The sequence below is a fragment of the Herpailurus yagouaroundi genome, unplaced genomic scaffold (assembly GCF_014898765.1).
Source record: "Herpailurus yagouaroundi ecotype Mexico unplaced genomic scaffold, PumYag 182, whole genome shotgun sequence".
Taxonomy (NCBI): domain Eukaryota; kingdom Metazoa; phylum Chordata; class Mammalia; order Carnivora; family Felidae; genus Herpailurus; species Herpailurus yagouaroundi.
In genome coordinates this window covers 24,137,681-24,158,629 of record NW_024412413.1, presented here as the reverse complement: position 1 = coordinate 24,158,629, position 20,949 = coordinate 24,137,681, and positions in this window count along the sequence as shown.

The window sequence follows — 20,949 nt, the reverse complement described above, 5'->3', positions numbered from 1 at the left end:
TGACACCTTTACCTGTTGGTCAGGGGGATTCTGCTTCACTAATCAAACAGGAAGACAGTACTGAGGCCCTCCTGGCCTGTTTTGGGGGTCAGTAAGCAACATGCCTGTCTTATCTTAGGTTTTCTTCAGTCCTGTGACCTAATCCAGCTTACTCCTTCACCCATAACCACCCCTCTAATACAGGCCTGTATTTTCCCTGCCCACCTCCTCCCCAAACTTCTGCCCCTCAAGACCTTGGCAGATTTTAAGAAAGATTTTGTTAATTACCATGTTCAAGTGCACAGGAGAATTGACAAAAGGTAATGAATCATGAGGCTGACATTTTAAATATGGGAATAGTAGACATTGTAATAAGTGTTCTCTGAGTAATATAATTTTTATCCCATCTTATTTCTGAAAAGATTCAAGCAGTATAAGAAAATGCAATAAACTGAAAATGTGATTATTTAGGTGTTCACTCTGAGAATAGTGTTTAGATTGCATTTACACTTTTTGGGGGAAAAGAGTTGTAATGATGTTTAGAGTAGAAGGTTCTATGCCTCTTAATAAATTCAGACTTCGACGCAAAACTGAACATTTTCTTTGCTGAACAAAGCAAACAAACTTGGCCATAACTCTCAGGCAGCTCTAGGGGAACAGGAAGAAGAGGAAAGGTGATTCCTAAGACCAAATAGAGTAAGGGGGGTGCCAGTCATTCATTTACTAATGAATTTTTTGTTTGGTATGGACATAGAATATGAATTTATTCCTGATTTATATGTATTGCAAATTTAAAATTTTGATGTCTTTTCATTGGAAAGAAAAAATCAGTTATGTATATATCCCTTTTATTAGCAACAGGCTGGGCACTATTTGCTAGTTTGTAAGTCTCAAGATTCAATTCTAAAGTGTAATCCAATTGATTTCTACATAAAAGATCACAAAAGAAAACAGGTTTATAGACCATCTTTCCTCCCTTTAATTTATTACCTGATTCTGAGAAATGGAGACAACTTTAGGGAAACAGTTTTAGAAAGAGTCCTCATTGGAATAAAGACTATAACCAGTTAAGTCATACTGGACACACAATTAATACTTTTGGAAAAAATTAGCTTAGAAGTTCTACCTAGTTTGTGTATGTCTTTATTATATAATTATTACATAATTAATATGAGTCAGGGGAGAGTAGGAATGTATGTGTATAAATCTGTTTTGAGTCAGTGCAAATTTCTGTGATAAGTTATGATTTCTTTTAATGAGTATCTTTCAAGTGTGATTTTAGTGGAAATGACATTTATGAGGAAATTACCGTGAAACTAATTTAAAGCTATAAGACTCTGTACATAGGTGGGGCGCCTGGGTGGCGCAGTCGGTTAAGCGTCCGACTTCAGCCAGGTCACGATCTTGCGGTCCGTGAGTTCGAGCCCCGCGTCAGGCTCTGGGCTGATGGCTCAGAGCCTGGAGCCTGTTTCCGATTCTGTGTCTCCCTCTCTCTCTGCCCCTCCCCCGTTCATGCTCTGTCTCTCCCTGTCCCAAAAATAAATAAACGTTGAAAAAAAAATTAAAAAAAAAAAAGACTCTGTACATAGGTATGTTGTTTGAATCTCCAGCCTGAAATAGTAAGGTGACGTTGGCAAGAATATCTTTTTGGTTTTAATAGAAAACTCATAGAACAAAATTAAAGCTGAACAGATCTTGTAGCCTTTAGTTACTTGTGTGTGTGTGTGTGTGTGTGTGTGTGTGTGTGTGTGTGTTTAAGCAACTCTGTTGACTTACTAAGTCAGAAGACCTTTCCACATCCAGACAGCATAGCAACAGTCCTGTCAGAAAAGAACCAGGTAGATTGGGAAAAAATGTGATGGAGAAAGAAAATAGAACCACTGCAGTGTGCCCTTATCCATGGTTTCACTTTCCACTTTTAGTTACCCGCAGGCACCCCGGTCTGGAAGCGGATGATCCTCCTTGTGACGGAAAGTCCCTAATAGCCTAAGGCTACGTCACAGTGCCTATGTCATTCACCTCACTTCATCTCATCCTGTAGGCATTTTCCTGTCTCAGATCATCACAAGGAGAAGGGAAGTAGAGGACAATGAGGTATTTTGTATGTATGAGAGAGAAACCACATCCACATAACTTTTATTATCGTATATTATAATTATTCTATTTTATTATTAGTGATTGTTGTTAATCTCTCACTGTGCCTAATTTGTAAATTAAACTTTATCATAGGTATGTATTGGGGTGCCTGGGTGGCTCAGTAGGTTGAGCGTCTGACTCGGCTCAGGTCATGATCTCACAGGCTCGTGAGTTCGAGCTCCGCATGGGGCTCTGTACTGACAGCTCGGAGCCTGGAGCCTGCTTCAGATTCTGTGTGTGTCTCTCTCTCTGCCCCTAACCCACTCAAATTCTGTCTCTGTCTCTCTCAAAAATAAATAAATAAACATTAAAAAAATTTATCATAGGTATGTATGTATAGCAAAAACATAGTACATAGTGGATTTGGTACTATTCGCACTTTCAGGCATCCACTGGGGGTCTTGGAATGTATCTCCCATGGATAAGAGGGGGCCACTATACGTGTATCTTACTGCAGCATCTTGAAAATGAAAAGCAGTTATTTCACTTCACTCTTTTGGGAAGGTACAGATTCCAGATACTTATTTTAGATATAAGGTTGGTGTCAAGCATATAAATTTTACTTTTTCATTTAAAATTTTTTTTCAAATGTATTAATTTTAAATGTAAGTAAAATAAATGACCATTTCATTTTCAATGTGTTGACTCATGACTCTGTCCTCAATATGGAGAATATTGCATTTCCCTTCTAAAAAAGGAACATGTAGGGAGAGAGGGTATAACTTTTCATAGCTCCTTCCCCTAAGAAATTTGAAGCTGCCTACTTTGCCATTTTTTTGTGTTCTGTTCATGTTAAGTATACTTTAGATGAATTTGAAGATGCTGAATCATAAATAATGGACACAGTTACAAAGCTGCTGGAAATTTTATAAAATTGTTGGTTTGAGCTTCAATAAGCCACCAGGTCAGAAGCAAGTTCCCACTGCTTCATTGTCTGAGGCAAGTAGCTGTGCATGGCCTTGCATGAACTCCAAAGGGCTGTGCAAAATGTGTTTTTCTCTATATTCATAACTATGACAACACCAAGAATGGGGCTAAGTTGTTTTTCTCTCTGTATTCATCATCAAGACAAAACCCCATTGGCTTTTTTCCAGGTTCAGTAAAATGCGTTTGTCATTTTGTGTGTGTGTGTGTGTGTGTGTGTGTGTGTGTGTGTGTGTGTGTGATAAAATTAATATTGTGGATACATAACCTTAAAATTAAGTATAAGAATATTTATTTTGTTACCTTGCACCCAGAACGCTTCGTATACCATTTCCACATGGAAATACCTTGTCTAGAGTAGGCAAGTCATTTAAATAATTCCAGGGAAGGCTTTAAAAACCAAGTTGTTCTATAGTATATATAGAAAGGTAGTTAATAAACTTATAACAAGATTTCCTACTTGTTTAATGTTTCCAAAGAATTGGGGGATTAGGGACCCCTTTTGAATTGCTTTCTCCCTCTCTCCCTTTCTGTCCTCCCTCCCTTTCATTCAGCTGTAACTCTGCCTCCCCACTTAATTATGATTAAAGAAAAAAAAGGACAAATGATGTCATCACAAGTATCAGAGAACTTTACTACAAACAAAATATTTTCTAGTTGCTATGTTGAGTCCTTAATGCAGGCTAATATTTAAATTAGAAAAGTAAAGAGCAGAGGCATTTTTCTATACTCAGGGACTGAGGAGCTACCAACATTTTAAATATATTTTGATCATGTTTATTAAGGATCAGAAAGCTGTTGAGAGGTAGTTTTTAAAAACCCTCTAAGATCCAAAATAACCACCGAAGACCTTTTCATTTTGAAAAGAATAAACAGGATTATGAGAATAGGTAACTTTTTCCTTGAGGAGCTATAAATGCAAGTCATTAGTAAAGTTCATTCACTCCACCGGAATTCATTTCTTATAAGGTCTGTTGGATAATTATTCTTTCTAAACACGACAACAAAAACTGAACAGATGTTTAGGTAGATAAGTTTGATGGGTAAGATATAATGAATCTGTTCTTTCCATTGCTTTTAATAAAAAAGAAATATCTGGTGGTAAGATTTCTTCAGGGTTCTTAATAGGAATATGTTCCCCAGATTAAAGAAGAAGAAAAAAAGGTGGTATAGAACTTGATGTGATACTAGGATAATGAAAAATGTATCACTTAACAAGGTCTGCATTATTCAGAGTTATGCCCATGCAACTGTGTGCTCTAATCCCCAGCCAATACGTTGCTTGGTAACCAGTTACCTGCACACCTGCTCCGTAGCTATAAGAGACAGTGCATGTATGGTTATTGGCCGCATTTAGTACCAAAGAAAGATAAAAATCCAACAAATATTAATATTTTATACAACAATATATCTTTGACTTTATTATTCACCTACTGTTTAGCCAAAGATTTTTTTTTAATCATAAAAGTCCCTGCTTCTCACCACACTCTCACCTTCTGAATAGCATGAGAAAGGACTTAAATTCCTTTCAGAGCATCTATAATCAACTCTGTTTGCTGCAGACAACAGATGCTACCATTAGGAGGGATTTTGCACTTAGGTGAGAGGGAAGGCTGAATGGAGAATTTCAGTTTATAAAAGATTCCAGCCGTGGAGGCAGAATCATTCCAGAATCAGTTTGACCATAAGGGCCTGTCTACATGAAAGCTTGATTAACATGGCCCTAGAAATATCAGTCATTGTGATTAGGCTGTGGTGTATCTGGTTTGTTCCTGATTATTTCCCTCTCAAGTTACAGTTCAGAACAGTACTACCATTGATTGTGTGGCAGTGACCCGGTAGGGGAGCCCTAAGAGGCAAGCTTTGGGACCAACACATGAAGCTCATGTATTTTTTTCCCATTAGAAAGTTGATTGCACACTATGCATTTGAGTCTCAGGGCTACTAGAAAGGATGTCCCAAGGGCCTCAAAGTCATTTCCTCTAACTTCTGGCAAGATCACAGCAATTTATTTTTTTCTTAAGAGTTGGAAGGTACCTTTAGAGATCATTTAGTTCTTTGGTTCTCAGCCCTGCCTCCACATTAGAATCATCTGGAGAGCTTTAAAAACATACGTATGCCTGGGCCTACCCCCAGAAGATTCTTTTGCTAGATCTAGGGTAGGATTCAGGCCAAAACGATGCAGAGGTGGACCAAAGCCAGGTATGTTACAGTAATTGATGGCCCTTCACCTAAAGGGAGACATTGGGAGTAAAGAAAGAAGATGCATTCCCTTTCTATTAGTTACCATCTTTTTGTCCTCTTATTAGCCTTAACTATTTGGTTAGCCAGCGTGAGGCTCTTCTGCTCAGGGAGGGAGTAGCAGCTTGTGGGATCATCCTGCTCTCACTTCTTGAGGCCTGCCTTTCCATGACAACCTTGCTCCTATGGACATCAACCTGGAGCCAAGGAAGAGTTTAACAAGGCCCTGAAGTGGATGAGACAGGTTCCTTAACCGAATGAACTTGGAGGCCACTCTGTTCCCAAGGCTGACTATTCACCCCTTGCTCTGTTTTCTGTCATACGTGATGATGGCACATTGCCCATATTCTACTGTGAGGTTAAATGACAGCGTTAGGATACTACAAAAATCAAAATACCAACATTGTTAAGATGCCTTCAGAATTAATATCAGTCCCCTGTAAAATGTCTAAAGAGAAATTAGAATCTAAAGACTTGATAAAATCCAGATGAATTGAAGTCCAAAATTGTATTTTATTGCCACTGTGATATCAAAGTCCATGGAAATTGAAATCAGTAATCCATTCTTCTCAGTTTGCTATTTTGATCACCTCTTAATGAGGGGTGTTCTTGACTCTGGATAGATCTGTGGATTTTCGAGGAGGTGTAGCCCAGGTGGAATCTAGTGAGACTGGGGAAGTTCCTCTGTGCCTTGAAAGTTGTACTGATAGGGGCGCCTGGGTGGCGCAGTCGGTTAGGCGTCCAACTTCAGCCAGGTCACGATCTCGCGGTCCGGGAGTTCGAGCCCCGCATCGGGCTCTGGGCTGATGGCTCAGAGCCTGGAGGTTGTTTCTGATTCTGTGTCTCCCTTTCTCTCTGCCGCTCCCCCGTTCATGCTCTGTCTCTCTCTGTCCCAAAAATAAATAAACGTTGAAAAAAAAATTAAAAAAAAAAAAAAAAGAAAGTTGTACTGATAGAATTCCAGGTGTTCATGAATATCACATGTAAAGAATCAAAAGAGTTAAAAGGGCACTCAAGCTAATTGGTTAGAATATAAGCCAACCCCAAGCCTTTAAACTGTTATCCCCTATCCTGGGCAAAATGATATTCCCGGAAGCTTGTACTTAGAGTTGCCAAAGGCTAGAGCAGAAATGGCAGTGGTAACTGAGGATGACCAGAGAAGAAAGAGTTTGGTTTTATCAGGAAGCAGGTTGGCTGTTAGCTTCCTGAAACACACAATGTGTTACCTTAAACACAATGGGAGAAACGTCAGCAAGAGCTTGACTAGCTTGGGTACTAAGCTAGCTGAATTTAGTCAGCTTTGGGGAAAACGCCACGTATGTGCACATATCCTCCCTTTACATGGTATCTGAGGCATTGGGGCTCTCTGGCAAAGAGTCAAAATTTGCACTGGAGGCAGCTTGTTTGAGGATCTTATTAGAGCTGTTTTTTTCCTTTCTTATCACATGTATTTGAAACCTCTGTATTTTTTTTCTCTTTTATGTCGCCTACTTACAAGGCACTAATGATCTCTACCCAAACTTATTGGAGCTCTTCTGTATATGACAGAGCTCAGCTGCTTTTCAGTTTAAAAGGAGTAAATATTTTCTGCAGTCCTGCACCTAACCTATCCCTCCACGGCCTGTCCCAGCACTGACACTCTCCCCTTTGATGAAGTGCTGGCCTTTGGTAGGGTCCTGCATGAGCCACTTACCTGTGAAGAAAGTTGCTTGCTTGGAGACAGAGCCACCACAATCTGCAAAGATTAGCCAGTGGGAAAACCATACATAGCTATGCCTATGGGTTCAAAGTCAACTACCTGACTCATAGAAGTCAAAACCATCCTCATAGGAGAGGCAGCTGGCATTGTCCAGTGGCAGTTGGTTGGTGTTGAGGTAACTCAACATGATTGGATTTGCAGTACCTTTGCATTCACCAACAGGCCAAAATGCAAATCATCCTGAAGACCTTGACTGGCAAAATCATTACTCTGGAAGTGGAGCCCAGTGACACTATTGAAAGGCTAAGATCCAGGATAAAGAAGACATCCTCCACTTACCAGCAGAGGCTCATTTTGCAGGCAAGTAACTAGAAGATGACCCCACTCTTTCTGGATACAACATCTAGAAAGAGTCAACCTTGCACCTGGTTCTCTTTCTGAAGGGTGGCTGTTAATTCTTCAGACTGGCATTCGTAGTATGCCAGTGATGGCATTACTCTGCATTCTAGCCATTTTCCCCAATTTGAGTTTAGCAAATAGTTTCAAGTGATAGCTGACTAGCTGGTTTTGTCAGTAGTTGTTCAAAATGTTAATAAAGGTTTTGTTGAAAAAACCAAAAATACCTCAACCTCATGTACCATTTAAGTTGCTACACACCAGCAAGCAATCCTAAATCACAGGCTCCACCAAAGGATTGTGACTTATGTACCCTCATTTGCCACCATTTTGTCTTATTTCTCAAAATTCATGGTTCATGTACCAGTTATTGGGGGTTAAGGTTATTTCCTACAACTGTGAGCCTCCCTGCTTTGTGGAAATGCATAATAGAACTTGTGCTTCCCAAGGACATACTGCTCTCAAGATAGGAGGAGGAAGAGGTGGGCTACACATGCCCCGTTTGTCTACCAGATTCACCATCAGATGAAGTGCTGTAGCTCAAGAGGGTTGGGAATAAGAGGGCAGAGAGAGGCCCTGAGTTTTATATTAATTGACTTCAGTCATGTTTAAGAAACCTCAAGAACGGGAAAGACGTGTTCCCTTCCTAATACTTGTCTACCTCTGTCCTCTTCCTAGTCCTTGTCAGGAATGCCAAGTCGTCTTTCGGTCCACCTCCTAAATATCATGGGTATCAACCCTTCCCCTCTGTCTCCACTGCTACCGCCCAAGTCGGGTCTTTGTTTTCTCTTTTACTAAGAATTGCATTTTCTTCATTACTGGGATTTTGGCCTTTGTGCCCTGCCCCTTCCCTCTCCCGACCCCCAGTATACAAATAAGCAAAACTGAAAAATCTTTCTTCTAGATCACCAGAGTAGTCATTTTATTGTACACATCTGATGATATCACTCCCATGCTCAGTATCCATCAGTGACTTCCCATTGCCTAAGAGGTGCATACTTTCTCAACTCCTGTGTTCGATGTACAAGATCCTTCATAGTGAAAGGTGGTTAAGCTTATGGATTCTAGTGTAAGAATGCCTGGTTTCAGAGCTACTGACCAGTTATGAGACCTTGAACAAGTAACTTAACCTTTTTGTGCTTCACTTTCCTCATATGTGAAATTGGGATCGTAATAGTACTTATCTCAAAGGGAGGTTATTTATTAATAATGATATAAATGCTTCACATGAACACCTATCACTGTGCCTGGCACATAAGTAGTGATCAGTATTAGTCATGATTTTTATTTGGCCTCTACTTGCTTATCTAGCCCCATGTGACCTACTGACAGCCTCAAACCGTTAAGGTCTGGTCTTAGCTGCTTGCGCTTTTCTGACCCTCCACACTTTCCCAGGTCTTTGTGTCTTTCATCCATGCTGGTCCTTCTGCCAGAATGCCCTCACCTGTCTTGATGGCCTGGCAGCGTCCTATTTATTGTTCAGTTCTCAGTTGAAGTGCTTTGTCCTCTGTGAACAGACTGAAGCATTACTTCTCTTGGGCTCCCTTTTCCAGTCTCGTAAGGCAAACACCCCCATTCTCCTAAGACTGTGTACTTTCTGAAGCTGGGGACTGGGTCTTTCTGCCTTTATTTCCTGCTACCTGACCCAGTGGGAGGCATATATGATAACTGCTCAAAAGTGTTTGTTGAATGAGTGACCGTGTGAACAAGAAGGCTCTTTCCTAGAGGAAATAATTTCAGGTTTTGAAAGCTCTGCATGGCTGGCATTATAGGGAGAACCAGACCTCAACATATTTTCTGATGCAATTCAGTGGAAACTTTAAATTAAAAAGAAGCTTAGAGTACAGATAATTGCTATTTTCACTTCAAACTGTCTTTTAAAGTCTAAGTTCAGACTAATAGAGAATTTTTTTTTACCTCTGCTAATATATTGTGGGTATGAGAGGAAGGAAAGAATAATTCACATCTAACCTTTTAGCTCCCTTCTTTGTTGAAATAACTTTTCTAAAACTAAGAATACAGTTAGTTGAAAAAATCTCTTCTAAATAAATTGCAGTGCATTAATATACTGCCCTAAGTAAGTTGGTTAGTCTCAAGGCAAACAATTCTTGTATACTGATCATTTAGAGATATTTTTAAAAACTTTGTAAAAGGTCAATTGGTTTATTTTTATGTATTTAGCAACAGTTTACAAAGCAATATTTTAGAGCTGTCATTGTATTAATTTTCATGGTTTTAATAATTGTGAATTTTATATTTCCTTGGGAAGCAATTAATACATTTAGGAAACTCTCCTGGGTTTCATAAACACTTCCAATTAAAATGTATTGATTTGGCAGTAGTTTCTCCTTAGTCCTCGTTCACAGAGACCAACAAGCAATTCATGTAGCTTTGTCTAACCTGAATGTGAGCAAAAATGAGACAACAGAAGATATTATCTCTTTTTCCCTTAGAACTTAATTAGTGCTATAGGTATTATTAGCCTGTAAGCACCTGGAGGGCAAGGATAATGTCTTATTCATTATTATATCTCGCTCAGGGTCTAGCTGAGGCCCTGCATATATATTAAGGGCAGCAGGGATTTGCATAAATGAAGGAGCTTTGCCACTGGCCAGTGTGGAGACTAGAAGAGAATGAACAAAGGTTGGGGCAGGAGCTTAGTGAGTGCTGGGCAGACAGGATGGACTGCAGCTTCTGAGAGGCCCCTGGGACTAAGTCCAGAAATAGGGGCACAGCAGAGGAGCCCTTCTTAGAAAGCCTGGGAAAAGGGAGGGGATCCAATCAGAAGACTTCTGGATGTGCTACAATTCCTGGAATTCATTTCAGGTTGGAATCTTCTGGAGGATTTACGTGAATAGATGTTTGTGGGGACTTGGAAAAGATTCCAAAGCAGGGTAATAGGAATTCTGATTAGGGGTATTTGTGATGCTTTCTCACTGTGGTGTATGTCTCGTGTGCATGTGGGAAGTTTATGTGGGCCACGTGTAGTGTGTGTGTGTGTGTGTGTGTGTGTGTGTGTGTGTGTGTGTGTGTTGGTATGTGTGTAGGGAGTATATGTGGGGTGTGTGTAGTATGTGTGTGGTGTGTGTGTGTGGTATGGTGTGTGGTGTGTGATGCATGAGAGATGTATGGTGTGGTGTGATATGTGTGTGGTATGTGTGTGGAATGTGGGAGGGTATGTAGGATGTGTGTGATTCCTCATCAAATATTAAAAATAAATTTTGCCACTTTGGGGGCAAAGGATTGGATTTCTCTCTCGGAAGCTGATTCTTATGTACAGGGATCAATAGATCCTTATTACCATGTGCCTAATCCTGGGTTAAATCATGTGAATATAAATAAAATATAAAACATGGTATGCTTATTCATGGTTTGCAGTCTAATTAGATGTAAACATTGGAACAGAATATGATGATGCGAAAATAGATAAGTTGTTCAGTGTATTCAAAAGAGAAGGTCACTCTGGGATGGCTTTATCAAGAGGTGAGACATGATCTGAGCCTTGAGGGATGAATGAGTGACATTTCCGTGAGTGAGGAGCTCTTGTCCTATCTATGATCCTAGGGTAAAAACTCATACATTTTGAGTGAGTATTCGGCTGGTGTAGGAGATTCCTGTTGCTTGGGGAGTTGAGGCAGGGAGAGGTGGAATGTACTTAAGACTCATTACAGTTTGGGCCTAGAATGTCAGGTGAAGATCTCTGAGCTTCACCCAGTAGGCAATGGAGAACCATTGGTTTTTTACCAGAGGACCGACATGATCAAAGTTGTCTTCTAGAAGATTATTTTAGCATAATAAAGTAGTCTGTATTGAAAGAGAAAAATCTGAAGGCAGTGAAATCAGTTTAGGAGTGTCAGTTTCCTAAAACTCTGGAACCCTGTATCACCTCCACTTATCTAAATATAATTTGGCCACTTGAGGTCATTCTCAACCCAGGGGCATATAAAAATATAAACAGAAACTAAATTTTCACTATATTCTCTTGATCATATTGCTTAATATAATATAAAACATCTTTAAAATTGTCTTCACACACTTAATCAAAGGATATATGTTTTAAAAGGATAAAATGATGACTCTCAAATAGGTATACAATGAATATTTGTTCAAGATTTTATATAACTCATTAATAAGGGAACTTATAAGATGTTAACAACCAGTTCAAAATAGAATGCAAGGAACAGATAAATTCATAGATCGAAAATATAGAAATGGATAGTGAGTCTGAATTTTTCCACAATAGGAGAGGGAAGTCGATTGAACTTCTATCAGAGAGAATTTACACATCTGTGTACAAGAACTGTTTTGATTTGCTGTCAGTTATCTACAGTTTACAGAGTTGTAAAATAGCTTAATAACAGTGAGAGGCTAGAATCAGATAATCCAGATGGGTATGCTGTAGACAATGAAGAATTTTCCATTGAAGCACAAGGCTTTTTCTGAATTTCAAAGACTTGTTATATCCTTCTCTTTATACCAAATTTTATTTTAAAATGCCCATAAAAACGTAAACAGGGCACTTGGATGGCTCATTCGGTTAAGTATCAGACTCTTAATTTTGACTCAGGTCATGCATGATCTCATGGTTCGTAGGATTGAGCCCCACATCAGGTTCCATGCTTGGTGTGGAGCCTGCTTGGTATTCTCTCTCTCTCCTTTCCCTCTGCTCCCCCACCTTTCTCTCTCTCTCAAAAATAAATTAATTAATTAATTAAATGCCCATCTTTACCTCCTCTTACACTGGGCTACTTCCTGATATCTCTCCATCAGTTCTCTTTTTCCAAGAGCAGTTCCAGATCCTTTCTTTCTAGTATAAATGTATTAATTCTTTCCTGCTTCTCTCAGTTTTTCTTCCTCCATTACTGGATCAACTTACAAAGTATTCTCCTTCTCCTTAGAAGGAAGGTTGTGAAAACATGTGGTTCACATTTTCTCTATCACACCTACACAAAGTTTTATGCAACTGTTCTAGACCAAACATGTTTTGAGATTATGATCTGGATTGCCACTCTCCCCTTAAAGAGTGAGGAGGACAAAAAGTAAGTTGGAAAAATCTTAAAGATTTTCTTTTCTTATTCCACTGTCAATCCCCTTCTGGGATCTTGCAGTCCTGCCTTATTTCAGAGCTGAAGCAGCTTGAGGACAGTTGAATGCCTTGTCCAGTTAGAGGCAGAGATGAGACTGGATTTGGGTTCCTTGGTCTAAGAGATGGTCATACAGCACAGATGTATTGCGTGCCTAAAATGTGTCAGGTCTTCATTGAGTTTACATTCTAGATGGAGGAGATATGCAATAAATAATATAAATGAACAAATTACACACTGTATTATGTACATGTTATATTGTATTATGCAGAATGTGCAAAATGCCATGAAGGAAAATAAAGCAAGGCATGCAATAGAATGATTGGGGTAGGCCTCTGGGAGAAGGTGGTTTTTGCATAAAGACTTCAAAGAAGTGAGGGAGTAAGCTATGAGGATGATATGGGGAGAATATTCTGGGCAGAGGGCACCAGAAGTACAAAGGCCTTGAGGTGAGATTATTCCTGGTGTGTTTGAGAAACAACAGAAGGCCAGTGAATCTGGAGAGATGAGTGGCACAGTAGGAGAGATCAGGTCAGTAGGGAGAAAGGGTGCAGATCATATAGAATCTTGTAGGCCTTTGTAGGACTTTTTGATTGCAGTGGGAAGCCACTGGAAGGTTTTGAGTGATATTATGTGTTTTTTATTTTAAGAGATTATCCTGGATATTATATAGAAGTGCTGTGGCCAACAGAGAGGTCATTGCACTAATCCAGGAGAAAAAGGACAGTGGCGTGGAGCCAGGGGGTAGCAGTGAAGGTGGACAAGTGGTAAAATAATGATGGGTACACTGTTGACTCTGGGTCAGTTTTACTTCAGTTTTCAAACAACTTGGGGTATTTTAGTTTTCTAGGCATCTTGCTAGGGACTGGGATACATAATTATGTAAGATCCAGTTCTTATCTCTAAGGAGTCCAATCATATACAAGAGACTACTATGAAAAATATTAAAAACATTGCAATGTGTTGTGGTAAGCACAACGATAGATATTTGTGCAAGGCACAGATGCAGACCCAAAAAAGAAAAGGGATGGCAGGCAGGGAGGGGCTCCTTGGAGGAGGTGTAGTTTGGAAAAGGAATAAGAGCGTCACAGGATTTCCTTCCTAGGTGGGTGGAGACACTTCAGGTAGAGGGGACAGCAAGATTTGTGGGGGTACTGTAAGCTATTAAGTTGTTCATTCTCTTTTATTCTTGGTAATGTGGTAGATTGGAAGTGTTCAAACAAGCCCTAAGAGGAGCCTGGCTACCACTGTGATTTAAGGTGTCTTGAGGGTCGAGTTCCAGGCATAGGGAACAGCCAAGTATAAAGACCTTAAAATACTAACTTGCTTTGTATGTTAAGAAACAGCAGGGGGCTAGAGGACTGGTCTGCAAAGGTAAGGGGAGCATAGGAGGCAGACAGAGAGCCAGATGTCTGGGGCCACTGAAGGAATTTAGGGCCATCAAGAAGTTCATCTGGAGTTTTTTCTTAGGGGTAGGAGAGCCACCTTCATGCTTCGAATTGAAAAAGGAAGTGATCCAAAGAGGGAGTGGGGTGAGGTAGCTACACTCAATTTGAGGAGGAGATAGAAATGTGGGTATTTCCTTAAGTAGAGGATATGAAGGTATCACGTGGTGGGAAAGGGGTACATGGATGCTTGTATGGGGCTGGTAGGTGGGTCCTTGGGAGCAATGATGATGTTTCTCTGTGACCAGTCCTAGAGGCTTCAGAGAGCTACACTGTGAGAAGTTTGGAATGCGGTAGTTAAGAGCAAGAGTCAGGCTGATGAGTCAAATCCCAGCCCCACCACTAACCCTGGGCAGGTTACTTGATCTTTGGGGCTTGACTTCCCCACCTGCAAAATGGGGCTGGCGCCTACCTTGTAAGTTTGGTGTGAGGAATATGTAAGTGGATATATGCAAATTGCTTGGAAGAGTGGCGCATAGTAAGCATATGGTAAGTACTATATAAGTTGGTGCCCTTATTATTATTACCTTTTGGGATGAGCAGTGTTCATGGCCTGTGGTTGGCCTTGACAGAGGGGGTAGGTAGCAGAAGGAGCAATCATAGTAAAGGCAACTTGTGGACCTGAGACAGAGCCTCTTCCTGTGGGAGCCCTGGGATCCTTACGGAACTCCCTTGAAGGAGGGGACTAAGGGGCAGGACTCCAGTCCCGGGGATTGGCTTTCTCATCTGCTGGTGAAGAAAGGCTGAGACAGTTTTAATTTTGTCTAGAAAAATAAAGAAATGTGATGTTTCTCAAGCGTATCATGAAGCAAATTCTTAGCGGTTATGTGTGCTTAGGGAACTATAGGCAGCTATAAATTGCTGAAAGATGGATTTTGAGGTGGGGATAGGTGGCTAGTAATAGTGAAAAAATGAGCAGGGATCAGATCAAGATAGACCTTAAATGCCCTTCAATGACCTTGGCCTTACTCTATACATACTGGGGAGCCAGAGAAGGACTTTTAAGCGGAGGTGACATAATCCGATTTAGATCTTTAATAACTTTGCTGGTGGCAGGAGAATAAAGTTGTTGAGGTGAGAAAAAAAGGCATCAGTTAAAAGGCTGTGGCAGCAATTCTGAGGAGGAATTATAGGAGCCAGGATTAAGATATTGGCAGCAGGGATACAGAAGAGACAACAGGGCTGAGACATATCTAGAAATCTTGGATGTGATACTGCAGATAGGGAAGTCAGGCTTCTGGCTTTGGATAGAGGAGACAAGGAGATAGAACAGATGGGGATGACAGTGAGTTCAGCCTGGGTTCTGTTAGCTTGAAGTGGCTGTCCCCAGTGGAGGCATCAAGATTGGGCCAAAGCTGGGTTTGGGAATCATTAGAATGGAGATGGTTAGGAAGGGCGTGGAATTGCCTAAGGCTTAAGAACCAGGTGAGGATCACTGGGAAGAAGTGATCAGATCAATAGAAAGACAACAGAGGGGGCGATTGCCAAGGAGCTGGGAAAGGAGTTTCTAGAAGGGCTCATGATTAAATTCAGAGAGTTCAGGAGCAAGACTTGCCAGTTCATGTCCATAGGCTGGTGGAAAGAGAGTCAGTCTTTAGCAAGTCAAGGAAGGAAAAGGAAGCAAGGATGTGGTGAAGGTGAGTGTGAACCACACTTTGAGGAAACTTAGGCATGAATTAAAACTGAGAATGGTAGCCAGAAGGGCAGTGCTAGGTCAAATAATATTCCCCTCTCAGTCCTCCAGTTTGTAAGAACTTATTAAAGAGGCCATGAGGAGATCTCAGCAGAGATAACATTTGAGGATTCACACACACACACACACACACACACACACACACACACACTCACACACACACACTCACACACACTCAGCCAGCAGGTAAGGATATATATAAAGCTTTTAGAACTCTTTCTCTAAAGCAAATTAAAAAAAAATCATCAATTCAGCTATCTGAAAAATTCACACAGGTTGGGATGGTAAGTGAAAAATCCCTATATTTAATTGACATTTTCATCAAAGTTTGAGTTGTATTTTCTGAAATGTGTTTTATTCCATGTAAGTTAAATGCCTCTCCAGCAGCTTTATCTCATTGCGTGGCTATGTATAGTTTGTCCTATAAGCTCCTTTTGAAACAGTCTCTTATGATTGATTGATTGATTGATTGATTGATTGTAAATGTTTGTCTATTTTTGAGAGAGCACAAGTAGGGAAGGGTCAGAGAGAGAGGGACAAAGGATCTGGAGCAGGCTCTGCACTGTCAGCAGCAAGCCCACACAGAGCTCTAACTCACCAACTGTAAGATCATGACCTGAGCCGACATCACATGCTCAACCAACTGAGCCATCCAGGCGCTCCGGAAGCATTCTTTTATTTTTAATTTTTTAAATTTTTTAAATGTTTATTTATTTTTGAGAAAGAGAGACAGAGAGCATGAGCAGGGGAGGGGCAGAGAGGGAGACACAGCATCTGAAACAGGCTCTAGGCTCTGAGCTGTCAGCACAGAGCCTGATGTAGGGCTCGAACCCACAAACCGTGAGATCATGACCTGAGCTGAAGTCAGGCACTTAACCGACTGAGCTACCCAGGCGCCCCTGAAGCATTCTTTTGAATTTGATATGAAAGTATACACTTTATCCTACAGCATAACTCAAAAACTTAAAACTGTTGGTCAGGTGCCAAACAGTGACAGAATTCATTTTTATGGTTCAAAAGAACACATGCTTCACGGGAAAAAGGAACGGAGCTTTTATTTTGGAGAAATGGTAGGAACACTGTGGGAAGTATATTTGGGATAATTGTAAATATAGTTTTTCCTTGCACGAATGAATCTTAGATTGTTAGTTAGGAATATTCTGAAACAATACAATTATCAGTGAGAAAACACTCAGATGCCTCATTGCGTTCAGTGGTTTCTTTTATTAACTGTAACACCTGCCGTTTCACAGCCTGTGCTTCCGTCTCCAGATACAAAGTGAAGGGGGTCCCACAACAAATATTGGGCTAATTTAAATCTCTAAATAATAAAATAACAATCAAACTGTGTACTCAGTCTTAATCTGGGTATGTCAGGTAAAAGTTGTTTTCTTCTTGTCAGAATGAAATGTGTTTGATCTGAACTGTTAATGTAACAAATATTAATGAAATGGCCTTTATGTGCCAGGCACTGTGCTAAGCTCTGGAGTTGTGGTGACTCAAATGGACAAGTTCCCTGGCCTGATGTCATTAATGATTTCGTGTATCAAAACTACATTAAGAGGGGCACCTGGGTGGCTCAGTCGGTTGAGTATCCGACTTCTGCTCGGATCACGACCTCATGGTTTGTGAGTTCCAGCCCAGCATTGGGGGTCTTTGCTGTCAGTGCAGAGCCCACTTTGCTTCAGATCCTCTGTCCCCCTCTCTGTCTGCCCCTCCCTGGCTCACGCTCTCTCCAAAGTAAAATAATAAAACATTTTAAAAAAGACTGTGTTAAGAAATAATTGTTTAGGTGAGGAATGGAAGGGAAAACATAGCAGGGCACAGTGGCATTCAGCAGGCAGGTATGTGGACCCAGATGAACCAATTCTGTTTATCCCTTTACTCTTATGTGATATGAATGAAAACGCTGATTGGCCATTCCTGAAATTTCCTCCATGTGGAGGGACCCTCTTTAGACATCCTGTCTAGCCTCTGTTGCTCTCTCATTCCCCTTTTCCCATGGAAAGAGAGGAGGCTCACCTAGTGGAGAGTTCGGGAGAGGGCCTGGGCACACCTGGCTTGGTGTCTTCCCCTTCCTGGTGGGAAATCTACTCTGTTTCTTTGGCCAGATCTTCAGTGGTGACTTCAAACTGCTGGAAGATGGCTGAGTTCCCTGTGCCCCTGTGAGCACTGGCTTTCAGTGATGAGTATCAGGTGGCTGAGATGGACTTCACTGAATAATGGCCCTTCTAATGTTGATTTTCCAGCCAAGAGGGGAGCTAACCTCTTGGTTAGCTTGATTTTGTTTACTCGACCCTAGGCTCCTTAGGATCATGACCATTATATGGTCTCACTTTGGCTCTGGGTGGTTAACTATATAAGCTCTGGGTATGGACTTAGACTTTCAAGGCTCCAGTGGTGGCTTCAGCCATGAAGGGGTATTAGATTTTATGAGAGAAGAGAGAGAGCGAGAACGAGAGAGAAAGATAAAAGAGAAAAGAGAAAGAAAAAGAAAGGACCCTTAATATAAAGAGCATATACTGTATTTTTGGATTACAGTAGAGAAGTCAGTCAATGAAATTCTTGTAGATTGAAAATCTAGGAAGGCAATTCAAAAGGCCTGTATCTTGGACATTATCCTTAGGAATCGTGTTTGCCTAGGAATTCAGGTAGGACCTAGGGTGGTCTGGAAAACCTGCTTCAGCCTTGCTAGCAGAATAGGAACAGTGGAAGAATGAAAACCAAGAAAGACAGATTGATTAACTTGAGAGAAAGATTCCTTATATTAAAAAAAGATATTCTTGGACAAACTAGATAGACATGCGTGAGAACAGTAACAAGGATAGGGATAGACAGATACAAAAAGTAAAGCAAGGTTATTTCAGATTTACTTTTTTTCCTAAAGAAAGTACTAGAAAAATGAGACATTCATTCAGTAATCTTCATATATTTTTCAAGTGCTTTCTATGTGTCAGGCACTAATCCTGGGTATTAGAAATATATCAATGAACAAAAAAGATAAAGTCTAACTCTGTTGATTTTACGTTTTAGTAGGAAAAGAAGATAATAAACATACAAATAAATTGTATTCTGTGTTAGAAAATAAGTGTTGTAGAAAAGAATACACATAGGAGTTCCTGGGAGGGAAGGGATGATGGTGTCAAGGTGGGCCTTATTGAGAAGGTGGTATTGGAATAAAGATTTGAAGGAGTAAGCCATACGGTTATCAAAGAGAAGAGCATTATAAGTAGAGGGAACAGCCAATGCAAACACCCTGTGGCAGGAGGGTGTGTGGTATGTTTGATCAGGAGCAAGGAAGCCACTGAAGTATAAGCAGAATAAGCAAGAAGGAGCATAGGAGGAGGTGACCTTAGAGAGGTAACAAAGGGCCATATTGTATAGACCTTTCATGGTCATTATAAAGAATGACTTTGAATCTGAATGAAGAATAAGGGAGTCCCAAAATTATTGTAGCAATCCAGGAGAGGAGTGAAGGTAGCTTGGAGTATGAGGTGTAAAAGCTGAGACAAAAGAATCACCGCAGTTTGATGCCACATTTTAAAGTCTAAAATCAAGCAAAACCAAATAATAGAATGTTTAGTTAGGTAGCTGTTTGTGGTAAATCTCTATGTAAACGCAAAAAGAGGATAAAGAACCAAAGTTCAGGATTGTAGTTGCAGCTGTGGAGAGGTAGGAACCCGAGAATGGCTTTGGGGAGGAGAGCACAAAGAAACTATTTTTGGAGATTTTCTTTTTTTTTTTTAAGTTGGGTGGAAATGTGGGGCGAATGTGTTTTATTGTGCTTCATTCATAACTTACATACACATTATACATATTCGCTATACAAATACTCTGTTTAAAAAAAAGAGAGAAAACAGACAGTAGTTGACCAAAGGGAGGGGGATAACTAACAGAAGGGACCATGTAGGAGGAATTAAAGGTGTGGGCTTTGCTTTTTTTCTGGTTTAGCAGGACCTTCATCTATAAGAGGCCACAGGAAACCCCTAGAATCATCACTGGGGTAGCTTTTTTTAAGATGAGTGTATGCAGGCCCCTTAGACTCCCTGAAGGGCAGCCATGAGGTGAGGGACCAGTCCCAACTTCTGGGAGGGAGAACAGCCTGGAACCACCCTGAAGGCAAGTGCACCCTCATCTGGTGCTGGTGAGGGAGCTGACTGTAGACCCTGTGCCCATCCCACTGCTCTCAGTGGCTGCTGGTGGACACCTGGAGAGGGGCTGTGCCCACAGCCTTGGGTTTTGTTTTGGATTCTAATTGACCTGACTTCTAAAGTACTGTGTGAACTTGGAAGATACCAGCCCTCTGAGCTCCAGCCTCCTCATCCATATAATTTAGGGGTGAGACAAGAGCAATTGTCTTCACACTGTGTCTGTGTCAGCTTTAGAAATCCCTGGGGGTACTGTTAAGTCACTTAGAGAAGGAGGACGTGCAGCTGAAAAGGAGTTCTCAGACTTTCCAAACCCCTAGTTCAGTTAGGGGAGCCACTCTAATGGATGTTGTATGTTTAGGCTCCATGTATGACTTCATTTCAGAGGAGCGTTCTGCTGCTAAAATGAAAACCAATGAAAACCCAAACAATTAAGAATTTGGAAACCACTGGTCTAGACTGTATTTCACAGACTTTTTTATATATATATATATATATATATATATATATATATCAAATTATTCTGATGAGTTAAAAACAAAAGCTGACTCTCCAGCCCTTGCCCTTGGTTTATTGAATCAGTATGTCCAGGAGCAGGGTCTTCAGGGACTTTTGTAACAAGCCCTCCAGGTCCATCTCACAGGGGGAGCCCATCTCTGGCCATCGCCTGGTTTTTGGAAAACCCTGTTGTGTTGGAACTTTGGAGTTCTCTTCTCAGCACTAACATACCATGAGCCTGTGTTTATATTCCTCCTGTGTATAACACCTTCTGTTCCATTTGTTTATTTTTTTCTGCATTTCTACAAAAACAACAGCTTCTTAGAACCAAAATATCAAAATGAAGCTGCCATCCAATTTTTATTTTTTCCCCATGTGCAAAATTTAGGGTTGTTTTTCTGGTTTTTGTGTTTCCCCCCCTTTCTGAAAATTGTGTATTAAAAATAGGCTCTTTGTTTTTCTACAGTGCCTACCGCTGTAGCTCCCACATGCTTTGGAAATCATGCCATTCAAGTTTGAATAGATACTAAAGGAACCCAGGGAGTAGTTTTCCCTTGCATCGTTCAGGCGACAAAATATTTCCAAACTGTGCTCTGACATTCACTTTGAAATATTTTTCCCTTCCTGTTTGCTCCCACCCCCCTGAAAACGTATAAGCATGCCTGATTGAATAGCCCACTGGAGAGAGTTAAAGATAAGGCTGGGA